We start from the raw sequence: 15,040 nt of genomic DNA, 5'->3' as shown, positions 1-15,040 counted from the left end.
GTACAAATGGCAGAGTGGGATTTATGTAGCCATGATTCTGCTGGGTTACATACCTGCCAACCCAACCCTAGGACTATGCCCTGGGTATGATTGCTGAACTCATTAAGAGATGTGCAGTCAAATATCAATGATCAGCAAATGTCAACTTCTCCATACTATATGCTGTTTGGAATGTCCATACTGTGGTATCCTGTTCAGTGGCGGACCTACATTTTTGGGTCCCTGAAGCTTGAATTGTTATGGGGGGCCCTTCACAACCGGCAACAATAGGGCAACATCCAACAAGGTCCAAAGGGCCTTGCTCCCCTTGCAAGGACCTTGAGACTCAAATGGTGGTGAACAGGGTGGCAGGGTGGAGTCCTTGAAAATGGGCCATACAGTGATGAAATAAAACCACAGAACTATTAAGCCATGCACTAAAAAAGTATCTGAGGATCCCGCTGCCAAAATGTAGGCTGTGAATAGATTCTGGCGAGCTCAGTGAGCCCTTACAGCTGGGGGTTCGAACACAGCAAGCCCCAAGAAAACTGTGAAATTTGACCAATGACAGGGACAGTTTGAGGCCATATGAAATGGGTATTAGAGCATATTCTAAAGTCAATATTAAGTACTTCAACCTATCGGTTTATGATTCTATCACTTAAAAAACTCCAATTTTGTTCAGAAATTCAATCATTAAAAAAAGTTGCTTCAGGGGGCCCCTCTGGGATTAGGGGCCCTGATGCTTAAGCTTCATTAGTTTAACAGTAGATCCACCTCTGTTCCTGTTGCTGAAAAGCCTGGCTGCTTTGGCAAGGTCATGAGAAGGAGATGTGTTTCTTCAGTGAATGTTATCCATGAGACATCTTTTGTTTATGTCTCATTGATAAAAGACTCGGTTCAATATTTTCCAGGGAAAAAAGCACAATTTTCATTAAGACATTAATAGGCTGGGTTGGGTAAAATCCAGCACTTTGCTTAATGGAACATGACGCTGCGTATGGACTGTGTGTTTACTGTGTTTTGCATGTCATATTTTTCTCAATGTACTTTTAAGAGCTATTATTTTTCTCGCTATTCTGTCACTACAAAAGCTTCACTGTGACTTAAAAGAGATGTATTATTTCTGCTTCATGGAACTTCAGCAGCAGTGACAACTAGACACGTACATTTTGTCTCCACACTTTCCCAGCCAGTGAAGACAAATTTGTGAACCTGCATAAATATCATGGGTTTCCAGTAAATGTACAGAAATGAATAGGGACCACCATAAAACATTTGGAAATCACTGTTGTATTCTAAAGTCATTAAACAGTGATGAAATTAAACCATCCCATTTCTCCAACTAGATATCAGTATAGAAATATACAATTCTCTAATATTAGTTGCACATATTTTTCCAGACAGTATTTTCAGTGCATTTCATAGAAATGGTTGATGACTAGTGGCCATTTTTCTGAGTGGTTAATCTTTAAAGCAGGTGGTGGTTGTCTCAGCTAAAGCTGTCTTTTTCTCTTTCTTCCAGTATCCCACAATAGTGTAAAACTCTTACTGAACATTTGTAGCAGTTCTTTCTTAGAGGAATATTTGATCAGGAATGTTTGGTCCCCAAACATTTCTGTAGCTAAAGACGCAATATTCTTTTCAAATGACTGATGTATGAACTAGACACAGTTACTAGGGTTGCTGGCTCTGGGTTGGGAAATACCTGGAGGTTTTAGGGGCAGAGCCTGAGGAGGGCAGGGTTTGAGGAGGGGAGGGACTTCAATGCCATAGAGTCCAATTGCCAAAGCAGCCATTTTCTCCAGGTGAACTGATCTCTATCGGCTGGAGATCAGTTGTAATAGCAGGAGTTCTCCAGTTAGTACCTGGAGGTTGGCAACCCTAACAATCACCCATATATCCTTGTCTGACGTCGGCACCCATACTCCCATATATACCTTGGGTGTCAGAGCAGCCCTTGGGATGCCCATGACAAACGGGCCACTGGAGACAGCAATAGCTAGAGCTGAGGGTGGAGGAGCAGCGGTTCTTCTTGATGCCCAGCCATACATACCCAGGGAAGAAGAGGGATGTGGCAGTGCAGTGGCAGATGGAGGAGACCTGGTCAGGCCCAGTGCAACAGCAGACAGGCCCAGGAATGAAAGGAGACTGGAGGTCACTATATCCCTGAACTCTGACCTGGTACAGGGACAATCTGACAATCCCTCTTCCCTAATTCCTCACACAGCCTTCCAGTCTATTGGCCAAGAAAGTAGGTTGAAGAAGTCCTAAAGAAGAGGGGTTTTATTTATTTATTTGGACTATTTATCAACTGCCTTTCCATCAAAACCTGTTCAAAGCAAAGTGCAAGTTTAAAACAGATAAAGCAGTTTTGCTGCTTTCAGGAAAATCCAAAATTATTTCAATATACGCAGGAACAGAAAAAAGAAGCAGTATCCCTCTAATTCATAGACTTTCCAGAGCAGAAACAGTTTTAATTTATGGATAGCAATAGACTCACTTCCAAGAGGAGAGAGTTCTAGAGTATCAGGGCAGTAGCAGGAAAAATCCTCCCATAACCTACAGTAACTTCAGTGAATGCCAGTTTCTGCGATCTCAGAACGCAAGTGAAGGCGGTTCGTTAAATACTCTAGATACAAAGGATGATATTCCCAATGTATATTTTAATCATAGAGTAGATGAATGGATGGGTAACATGTTTCCAGCTATTACTCCATGTTTTCATGACTTTGGGAAGTTTCCTGGGAGCAGTTACCTGATGACACAGTTGCTATGATTGCTGTGGGAGAGATTCTTGCTGTTGCTGTTTTTGTGATTTTTCAGCATTTTTGTATGTTGAGTTACTGTTTATTGAAGATAAGATATTAATGGGTGTGAGCTAGCAATGCAGTAGCTGCTGTTTTACTGTACACATTTACCATGCTGCACATGGTAATGCGTACAGTACTTTTATGGTTTTATAGTCCATCAGTCCAGAGACCAAAAGGAGCTACAGGAAGTTTGTAGATCTAGGGAGGCAGCTTTTTTTCCCAGGGCCATCTGAGCCAAAACCAGACAACTCAAGTCAGTCCTTCTTGCTAGATTTCTGAATATGAATGGGGGCCAATATGAAATAAAGATCCATGCTGGAGTTCACTGAAGAGACTCAATCCAATGATTTAATTCTGATTTTTATTTTACTTCTGAACGCAGTCCCATGCTACTCTGGCAAGATCTGCAAAGAGCAACAATGTGCACAAAGCAAATTAGGTGTTCTTTTCAGTAGCCATACTAACCCATCTTGGGGCAGAGATGCTGCCTGTCAAAAAAACCCATGTCATTTGGCCAGTAAGCATGGTTCCTCTTTACAGATGTTACTGGATCATTCCAGTAGCACAAGAATTGGCTCTGAGTGCTTTTGATGTCTGAAATAAGGACGTTGCTACAAAACCTGCTAAGATTACATGGTTTTTGCTAACTTAACAACTCATTTTTCTCGCTTTACAAAAAAAGTGACATGCATGCATAGAAAGTCCCTTATGTGCGCACTCTGGCAAAAGTTTAAAACCTAAGTAAGCAAATAAAATTGCAAAGAAACAGACTGCCCACTTTTAGAAACAGCTAGGAAATTTATCATTTTGTTTACACCTTTTAGCCTTCACAAATACCAGCCTTGCTTTGAGTTTTTAGATTAATCCCTCCTAGAAATCCTTATAGACTACAAATTCTTAAAAGATGGCATATTAATGCTGATGAATTTCTGCAACATGGTGTGCAAGCGTAATAATTTCATAGTAGCCTCCTAATTGGGATCTAATAAAAAGATGCCGTTGCAGCTCCACTGGTACTCATATTTCTTGTGCTAGCATAAAACCCTGACAGATTCTTTAAAGTTTCAAGCTTCATGCAGAGAAAATGAAAAACTACCTGGGAAAAATATCAAAAGGAAATCTAACTGGTCAGATGAAGCTTGTGGTAGTCGCGTCTCATATGAATGATAATATTTAATAATGGTCATCCATGTTGAGACTTTCTCAGTTGAAATATGCTTCACTTTTGAGTCAACAGCTTCATTATTGTTTCTTTTTATTCATTAAAAACAATAGTAATCTGAGACCAGAATTGTATATATATGAAAAAAATAGAATCATAGAATAGAATCATAGAGTTGGAAGGGACCACCAGGGTCATCTAGTCCAACCCCCTGCACAATGCAGAAAACTCACAACTACCTCCCCCCACACACCCAGTGACCCCTACTCCATGCCCAGAAGATGGCCAAGATGCCCTCCCTTTCATGAACTGCCTAAGGTCACAGAATCAGCATTGCTGACAGATGGCCATCTAACCTCTTCTTAAAAACCTCCAGGGAAGGAGACCCTACCACCTCCTGAGGAAGCCTGTTCCACTGAGGAACTGCTCTAACTGTTAGAAAATTCTTCTTAATGTCTAGACAGAAACTCCTTTGATTTAATTTCAACCCATTGGTTCTGGTCCGACCTTCTGGGGCAACAGAAAACAACTCAGCACCCTCTTCTATATGACAGCCCTTCAAGAACTTGAAGATGGTTATCATATCTCCTCTCAGCCTTCTCCCTTGTTGGTGCTAATAATACTGAAACCTTTGCTCTCAATCTCTATGAACAACACTAAACCCAAGAATATGGATTTATTTACTTCATTTCTATCCCATCTTTCTCAACAATGGTGACCCAAAGATGCTCACATCATTGTCCTCCCCTCCATTTTATCCTCACAAAAAGAATCCTGTGAGATAGGTCAGGCTAAAAGAGTGCGACAGGATCAAAGTCATCCAGCAAGCTTGGATGGCAGAATGAGGATTTGTAATTTATAATAATTTATAATAATTAATATAAGCATTGGATTTGATGACCGAATTGCAACCTTACTATTCCAATTTTAAATTAATCTTTCAGTAATATTTATAGAATGAATAAAACTGGACCAATTATTCTTCACTGACAAGCAACTAGAGATACAGGACATGTAGTTTTATTCAAAACATTGTATTGTACCTGGACAGAGCACGACCTTATCAAAAATCAAGAACAGCCATTGTGGTCTATCTTTGTCTAATTATTATCAGAGGCTGATCATATGGAGTTGTGGTTTATTTGATTCTTTAAAGGTAAAGGTCCCCTGTGCAAGCACCGGGTCATTCCTACCCATGGGGTGATGTCACATCCCGACATTTACTAGGTAGACTTGTTTTTTTACGGGGTGGTTTGCCAGTGCCTTCCCCAGTCATCTTCCCTTTACCCCCAGCAAGCTGGGTTTCTTACCCAACCCCAACCCCCAAATCAGGGAAGATTATGTAAACTCAGTACCTGCAAAATCAGGCCCAGGTCACATTGGAAGCTATTCTTATGGAGGAATGGAGAGGCTCTCACCCTTTGTTCATGATTCGATTGTAATACTATGCTGATTGCAATTCAAAAATTACAAAGGGTGATTTTCAGCCTCCTAATTTCCCACCTTTTCCTTCTGGTTTTAGGCCAGAAGAGGCTATTAAAACTAAATTTGGGAAGACTGCAGCCTAAGGGAATGCATCCTGCCAATTGACCATCCACTTGCCGGCAGGTGGTGGGTTTCAGGTTAATAAACCCAAACCTGAAAAATATCCAAACCCAAAAACAGTTTTGGCATGGATTTCTCTTAGATCTGTGCTACTGGCCTTCTCTGAGGTCCAGAGAAGGCTTGCAGCATGGATCTGAAAGATGTCCACCCTGCCCAGCTTCCCCAGAGTCCTGAGAAGCTGGGCTGGGTGGACTCCCATTACAGCCTGAATAAGTACCCCATTCCTGATTTGCGAGCAATAACGGAACTGCTAGAGGAGGTGAACAGGGTGCTAGAAGAGGTGAGCAGGGTGCCTTTTTCAGAGATTTTTAAGATTCAGCCCTAAAGACACTTTCCTGAGAATAGGATTGTACCTTACGAAATGCTTCAAGGTAGTGGTGTTCACCATACATTTAAGGAGTATTTCAGGCAGTGAGATATCGGTGCTTTTATGCAATTAATTTTTTTAATGAAATGCTGTAAGCTGCCTTGAACCTACATGGGAAAGGCAGGCTATAAAATTTTAATAACATTAAATAAATATTAGACAATACACTAAAATAAATATTCCCAGAGAATAATTTTTAAAGGCAACTGAAAAGAAACAATGTTAATAAATGACAATTTATGCATATTCACACATGTCTTCAATGTGTCAAAATATAAAATCTTTGTATTCATTTGGTGGCTTTTATACTAATCCCTTGCCCATTATCTCAGTGAGCTTTCTTGTAATGAGTTGTAGGATTATTACAGTTCAGATTTAATGAGTTCATTTGTAGTGAAAAAATAGATTATCAGATCCCCAGACTCTGTAAATACTGGAAGCACTTAGAGATAATACAGTCAAAACAGCAGAGAAGTGAATAAAAAGTATACTTGTAAACTGTCTAATAACCTTGTTTTTCTGCAAGGTTAAAATTCACATTTTGATCCAAATTCATTTTTAAATTTTATGAGGATAAACTACCAATTAGAAAGGGAGCTTCAGTAAACTGTTTCAGAGTAGCTGGGGCTCAGCAGCAATATTACCATACCACTTTGTTTTCCAAAATGTCAATAATGATACGTTATAAATGATATGGAAGAAGAGGAAAATGTAACATTAGCATTGCCAGAAATTTTGGAATAAATTAAAATCCAAGCAGATTTTTAAAAGACAGATTTTTAAAAATCCCACATCTGCATTCATGTGAAGTCAAAGGAATGTTGAGATACTTTTTTTTTTAATACTGGCATTTTAAAGCATGTTCTATTTGTTTATCGTATATAAATATATCTAATTCTCAACATGGCCAGATCTGTGGATACAGAAATCCAGAGACTGGAGCCATGGATGGAAAATACATAGATTTCTTCAAACCTTAGGAAAGCCCCAGATTTGTAAAAAACAAAAACAAACAAAAAAAAAAACCTGAAATCTTTTAAAAAAATTGGGTGGGGAGGCTAAACCCTCCCAAAAAATTAAAAGGGGCACATTGCTTTAACCACACCATGCAACTGGGCTGGCTGTTAGAACTACACAGTGGCTGGAACCAAGCATAGTTTTCCCAGGGAAAGGCTGCCAGGGGAGGGAAAGAAGGAAAGCTGAAGATGGGGGCAGATAAAAGTTTGTTGGCTGGTGGAGGAGACAAGGAAGCAGAAACAGGGGACAGGCCATGGGGGCATTTAGGGAAGGGAAAGAGGAAATAGTCTGTGTCTGGGGGGAACAATGAGATGTCCCCCTGTTAGCCCTTGTCAAGATATCGGATTCTTAATGTGGCCTATGAATGCTTCCATCCACAAACTGGAACCATGAACAGACAAGACAGATCTTTCTACCAACCTGAAAAATGCCCAGGGTTTTCAGACAAATCTTAAAAAAATACATTGGGGAGATTAAAATGAGGTGGTGGTGGGGGAAAGGTTTTCTGCAAGGAAGCCGTCCATACTTTGTCAAAGGAAACAATGGACCACAACAAGGAAGGGTGGCAGACATCGAGTTTTCAGCACAAAGGAATTTTTTTAATTATCAGTCAGTCACTGTAAGATAATGTATTTAAAAAGAATGCAGATAGGATTTTTTAAAAATGCTGGAGGTTGGGCCTCCCACTGCCTCTATCTCCTCCCATTGAATTTAGTGGAGAGAAGTGCTCCTCTACCAAGGGACACCAGCTTTGGGGGTCTATAAAATCAAACCTCTTTATTCATTCTGCTTGAAACTTTAGGGTCTTTTGGTTAGAGTGAGGTCTATGTTGTCTGAAAAATGGTGCTATTGTCCTTAAAAACAGCTGTTCTAGACTTTCAAGTTGGTTCTCCATTAAAAACAGTGGTTCTGAAATTTTGAATTCCAAAATAACACACAGATTTAGATCCCAAACTGGTAATGTCTTAGCTAAAAATCAGCGATCATGGGGGAAAAAAACCCTCCCAAATCTCAGATCTGAAATTATGATGAATTATTTTCTCAGAGCATACCTCTACTCTAGTGAGATGTTGGAGAAGCAACCTTTTTTTCTGAGATAGCTGCTTCTACTTTAGAATAGCATTGAACCAAGAACACAGGATCTACTCTGTGGATTTTTTTTTTTTAGAATCAACACATGATGGGATCAACATAAAATAAGTATATCTGAAGATACCAAACAAACATGATATCTGTTCTAATACAGACAATATTTAGCTTTCTGGAAGCATGGAAGACCTGAAGCCATGACCTTCACCTGCTGTGCCACAATTCTTTAAAAACACACACAAAGAAGAAGAAAAATAGATATACAAGTTCACCCCTGGTCTCAAGGAATATAATTGTGCAGAGTTGGAGGGGGAAAAACATTGCAAGGAATGAAATCATGTCAGATGAATTCTCCTGAGCTTTATATGAGGCATGTTCATCTGTTTTATTGTTATCTTACACAATATAATAACTGGATTTTTGTCATTGTCTAATTAGGGATGCTCAAACACCTGCTGGCTTCGCTCACAGTTTGTCACAAACAGGGAACTGACTTTTCATAGCAAGGGTTAGTTGTTCATGAACACTTCATACCTGTTTTTCCAATTACCTTTCATATATTCACACCCCAGCACAATCATATGTGTTCCCACATATGTGTTCCCACATATGTATTCCCACATATGCATTCACAGCCCATTGGGAGTCCTATACACTCCCCCCCCCCCATAAGCCTGTTTTGCTACACAGATGCAAAGCAAGGAAATGAACCTCCACAACCAAAGCTACTATACAACTGCAAAGCTGCTTGACACTGTCCAAGGTAATTCAGCTCATGGGGGCTTCAGATATTCAGCTCATGGTTGACTGCAGCTGTCGACCATGGTACGTTCACCTATCAAAACATGTTCACTTTGAAGTTTATGCCACCCCTAGGTCTAATAGATTACTTGGAAGCATCCTTTTGATAACCATGGCTGCACCAAATGTCTATGTTCAGTTTGCCCCATGAAATGAAAGTGTCTCCCATTTGCATTTTATGAAGCAGGCTCATGAAAATGCTCTGGGCAAGATTTATGTATGCCACAGAATGACTTTGTAGACCACTAACATAGTAGAATGGGTTGTCCCACTTCTGACTTCAAGTAGTGGACACCATTTTTAATTTCTCCCTCATAAAATTCCTCTAGGTAGAAAACTTGCACATCAGTGGAAAAGAACTGAGACCAGCCCTTTCCTTGTTCTGCTAGTTTTGTACATACATACAGGCGTGTTCATTTCCCCCCACAAGTAACTTAAAATATGAGTATACCTGTGTTATGAAATGTCATAGCTGGAATATCAAAACAGTTATCAAATAGGCAAGGTATTGTGTGATTGCTGCTCTGAAGAAGTATGGCAGGGCTCCACTTTGCATGGTAGAAGAAACATTGCCAGTCTGTCTGGTGGAAGGAAGGATGTAGTTTTAGGCAAAGCAACATAAGATGAGAAGCAAATATACCCATCCTAGGACAACTGTAACATACCATGTTCATGTCACTGAAGAGACCAAATTGACCATCTCAGTATCCTTAATACATGTGAACAGTAGGTGAGAAGCAAATATTCTCTCTGTATATTCATACAAGCCTGAGATTGAATGTCTTTCAGTGCAGAAAGACAGTGGAGGCTTCTGTTCTTGCATCTGACTAGACCAAACCAGATGTGATAGGGCCATTATTCATTTATTTATCCTTCTCACATATAAAATGGATTTGGGTGGGAAGGGTTATTACTTTACAAAGCATGTGGAAGCATCTTTTACCTTCCTTCAGTTAATTACTCCCAGTTCTGATACTTGAAGTGAGCTAGGAATGGAGGAAAGAGACAGAGCTACAGCATGTGCTTGTGTCTATAACCAGCCTTATACGTAGGGTTGCCAACTGCCAGGTAGTAGCAGGAGATCTCCTGCTAATTCAACTGATCTCCAGCCGAAAAAGATGAGATCACCTGGAGAAAAATGGCCGCTTTGGCAATTGAACTCTATGGCATTGAAGTCCCTCCCCTCCCCAAACCCCACCCTCCTCAGGCTCTGTCCCAAAAATCTCCTGCCAGTGGCAAAGAGGGACCTGGCAACCCTACAGAGTCAGATCATTAAACCATCTAGCTCAGCAATGTCTGCTCTGACTTGCAGCAACTGTCCAGAATCTCAGGCAGACCAAGATATTTACCAATAACATCTACATGGTATTCTTTAATTGAGATGCAATGGATTGAATATAGGATCTGCCACATGTAAAGCATGTATACAAACATTATTGGACCACTGAACCATTTCTGGATTGTAAAACTCTATTTTGAAGTTGAGGTACGCATCATCCCTACAGGCTTTTTCCTTCCCAAAGTATCTCTTTTTCTAGAAGACCTAGGGCCTGGAATAATTTGGGGGTAGTGGCATCAGTTTGCCCAACTATGTTGGTCTCATGACTGTTCTTAGATTATGGTTGTTTAGGCAATTGATGGTTTGCTTTTAGCTATTATACTGTGGCCCTGACCTGGTTAGCCCAGGCTAGCCTGATTTCATTGGATCTGGGAAGCTAAGTAGGGTCAGCCCTGGTCAGTATTTGGATGGGTGACCACCAAGGAAGTCCAGGCTCACTATGCAGAGGCAGACAATAGCAAACCACCTTTAAACATCTGTTGCCTTGAAAACCCCATGGGGCCACCGTAAGTCAGTGGCAGCTTGATGACAAAAAAAAGTATATCTATATAGTGAAATTGTTCATTGTTATATGATATTGAGGAGCTTTTTAAAGGTGGAAAGGTAGTTTACATTTCCCCCCAAAATGTAAATAAATAAAACATATGATGCTATCTTATATCAAGAAGACGATTGATCTAATTAGCCCAGTACTCTCAATTCTAACAGACAATGGATCTCCAGAGTTCTCGGCAGGCAATGGTGTAAATCCTTTTCATTGGAATTGTCCAGGAATGAACCTGGGTTTATGTGCAAACAAAGGAGGTTGAACCTGGGTTTATGTGCAGTACCTGGAGGTTGGCAACCCTAGTTTCTATTCCAGGCAACTACTTGGCTGTAGGTATAAAATACCAGACCCAGGCTGAAGATGCATACAGACCACCAGGCAAGTAGAAAGAAACATGTTTTCATTATTGTCACGTTCAGGTTAACTTTGAGTCAGATAAAACAGTTGAAAAAGGTAGCCTTACTCATGGAAGAAAAAGCCAGATGTTACCCAGATACACAGCTCTCAGCTCTTACAGTTATCCTGAAGAAATTTTGTGAGGTCTGCCAGTCAAACTGATGTCTGATCTACTCTATGTGACAAAGACATGGCTGTTTTATTACTCAATGTTGTGCTCGTAACTTCAAACCATAGAAAGGAACATAGTGGAGTTTAACTCTCTGCAGGGTCAAGGTAACTCATATGGGGGTGGGGGGAGCCATGTCGAAACTGAAAGAACCTTGGATTCCCAAGTGCACAATACAAATTTTTTTGCTTCAGTGAGTTTAATTAGAAATATTATTTTTCCTTACGCAGTTTAATATACTCTTACATTCTAGTCTTTTCCAGATTTTATGTCTTTTCTGTACCTTTTAAATACCCAAGGGAAACATATGGGTTGTAATTCCTAATGGCTAATTGGAAAATATCCGTTATGAGAGCATACTGCGTGACTAGCATCTGATAATCTAGCTGCATTTTAGTTGTGCGATTAGAAGACCTTGTAAAAGTTAACAGATGGCAGCAAATATACTTTAAAGAAAATCAGTTAATCTCATTTTTTCCCTTTCTCTCAGTTTTTTTAAATTTGTGTTCCCTCTTCTTATATGCAGCTGTAGGTAGTGTTTTTGCCCCACTTCTGAGGGATGGTGCCTTCTTCAAGGGCTACTCAATAAGCTCCAGAGAACAAAAAACTCATTTCTTGGCCCTGCTTGACTCAGGAGTTCAATGTTTCAGAGAATATCCTCAGTTAGACAACAGAGAATCAGAACAATCTCTGGAAGCTGTGTTGCAGAAGAGAAAGGCCTCACAGTGGCCACATCCTGGGGGCGGGGAAACCCCATTAAAAACAGTCAGAAGCAAGTTTCAGGAGGTTAGCCATGTTGGTCTGCAGTAGAAGAGCTAATTTGAGTCCAGTAGCACCTTAGAGACAGGATTTTCAGGGTATGAGCTTTCAAGAGTCAAAGTTCCCTTCGTCAGCACAAGTGAAGTAACCCCCAAATAAGTGTCCTGTGAACTTTATGCACTAGGAAAATGCTTCCATCTCTCTTATACATTCAGACTTCACCAGAAAGAGGGAGAATTTATGAAAAGATGCCTGAGATAGGGATGGCAAAACACTATAAGGTGGCACAGTCCCAGATGTGGGGCTGCTGATGGTGACAGTGTACGGAGTGGTGGAACCATGACAGGTGCTCTAATAGGAAACACATCCCATGTTCATTTGACCCTGCAATAGGGACAATGTCACTTCTTTTTTTTCTGCAGTAAATGGGAAACTACAAGGTGGCTGAGGATGTGGAATGGTATAGTATAATCTCATCAGTTCTCGGAAGCTAAGCAGAGTCGGTAGACTTTGCAGAAGAAAGCAATGGCGGAACACCTCTGCTTAGTCACTTTCCTTGAAAACCCTATGGGGTCAGCATAAGTTTGCTACGACTTGGCAGCATGTTATACACATCTCTGTGTGTGTATAAAGTGCCGTCAAGTTGCAGGAACATCAATTTGGATGCTCCCCTACAGCCTTCACAAGGAGGGGGCAGAGCTGAGCTCCATCTTCAAAATGGCAGTGCTAAATTCCCCAAACCCCCCTCCCCTCAGAGGAGGAGGAGGAGAAGAAGAAGAAGAAGAGTTGGTTTTTATATGTCGATTTTGTCTACCTTTTTAAGGAGAATCAAACCAGCGTACACTCTCCTTTCTTTCCTTTTCCCACAACAGACGCCTTGGGAGGTAGGTGAGGCTAAAAGAGTTCAAAGAGAACTGTGATTTACCCAAGGTTATCCAGCTAGCTTCAGGTGTAGGAGTGGGGAAGCCAACCCAGTTCACCAGATTAGAGTCCGCCGCTCATGTGGAGGAATGGGGAATTAAACCCAGTTCTCCAGATTAGAGTCCACTGCTCTTAACCACTACATAACACTGTCCCCACCTTTTTTACCAAGCTGTGCTATAGTGCTACACCACGGCTTGGGGGGGAAGCTAGGGTTGCCAACCTCCAGGTTCTAGCTTAAGATCTCCTGCTATTACAACTGCTCTCCAGCCGATAGAGATCAGTTCACCTGGAGAAAACAGCCACTTGGCAATTGGGCTCTATGGCATTGAAGTCCCTCCCCTCCCTAAACCCAACCATCTTCAGTCTCTGCCCCAAAAACCTCCTGCCGGTGGCAAAGAGGGACCTGGAAACCCTGGGGGAGCCCTTTAAAGCTCTTTAAAGGTGATTTGCAGACTAGGCAGCAAAGGAAGGAGCAGAAGGAGGAGAAGGGTTGGTGGTGACAGCAGAGCAAGTGGTGCGGCAATGGGGCTCGTGGATGCGGTTCCCACCCATTCCTGCTCCACTTCCTGCTGCTGGAGTCATGAGGGTCAGTGTGGTTTTGCACTCCCATCTAGCACAGCCTTAAACTTCCATCAAGGAACTATGATCAGATCTCATTTCACCCCAAATATCTCGAGTAGCAAACTATATTTGTAATTCATTAGTGTACCAAGACACTAAGGGTTTCCTTACAATCTATTTGCTCATCAATTTATGCTTGTGCATGAACCATAAAACTGAATCCTATCAAATCATGCTTATATGAAAATAGTTTGACTGGGCTGTATTTTAATACATCTTCCTCCTTTTACTCCAAGCGTGAATGTGAAAGGTTGCTTTATTTATATATAAACATAGAATTTCAAGGCTGCAGATAGAAATGTATGCTTGAGAAAGCAGTATTTTCTGAACTGTAACTGGAGTTAAATTTTGATAATGGTTGCTGTATATTTTTTTTCTGGAACCATGACAAGTTCTTCATCTGCTGGCAAAATCCTGTGTGTGTGTGCGCGTGCGAGAGGGAGGGACTCATTTGTAGCATTATGAGTAATAGCAAAAATGAAACAATTGCTGAACTCTGTTTTTGAATGGAGTTCCTTACCTAAGTGACAGAATAACGAACCTCAAAAAAACATACTGTTAAAACAGACTAAGCAACCAGACATAATGACACTTACAAAGGTGGGATTGAAACTAATGTTGCTCAGTTTTTGGTTGCTGTTGACATTCAGTTGACATATTCATCTTGTTTCAGTGCTGATCTCAGGCCTTCCAGCCCTCTGCATTTTCTTTCTTTCTTTCTTTCTTTCTTTCTTTCTTTCTTTCTTTCTTTCTTTCTTTCTTTCTTTCTTTCTTTCTTTCTTTCTTTCTTTCTTTCTTTCTTTCTTTCTTTCTTTCTTTCTCCAAAGATTGAGAGAAGCAAACAGAATTGCAAATGGCAGAAATAAAAAATCACAAAATCTAAAAGCTATCCGAAACATACGACGACAAATTGGTTTCAATATGTACCACTTTCCAGCCTCAGAATGTTCTCAGAGAATTCATACAGCCACTTCAACAAAAGGCCCTCTGAAATAAGAAGTGTCCAAAAAGAAACACTGATGACATCATCAGGATATTCTCTGCTCCAAGGGTTAAAAACTGAGCTGCTGGATCAGGCCAATGATCCATCTAATCCAGCATCCTGCTTTACACAGTAGCTAATTAGATGGCCATGGGAGGCCCACGTGCAGGATACAGAACCCCAAGATCCGCTTGTTATTGCCTTCAACACTGGTATTTGGAGGAATACCGCCTTTGAACATGGAAATGCTATTCAATCACTGCTCATCATGGGTAATAGGTATTGATGGATCCATTCTCCATGATCCCTCTTTAAAGCCAATTACATCATGTGGCAGAGCATATCTTTTAGTCTCCTTTTGTCTCTCCTGCCCATCAATTTCAGAAGATCCCTGCAAATCCTGGTATTTTGCGAGCAGGTGAAAAAGTTATCTTTATCCACTTTATCTCGTACATTATTTTATAAACCTC

This window comes from Euleptes europaea, chromosome 9, assembly GCF_029931775.1.
Source record: "Euleptes europaea isolate rEulEur1 chromosome 9, rEulEur1.hap1, whole genome shotgun sequence".
In the NCBI taxonomy this organism is placed as follows: domain Eukaryota; kingdom Metazoa; phylum Chordata; class Lepidosauria; order Squamata; family Sphaerodactylidae; genus Euleptes; species Euleptes europaea.
The sequence above is the reverse complement of the archived record's forward strand: the minus strand, read 5'-3'. Positions refer to the sequence as shown.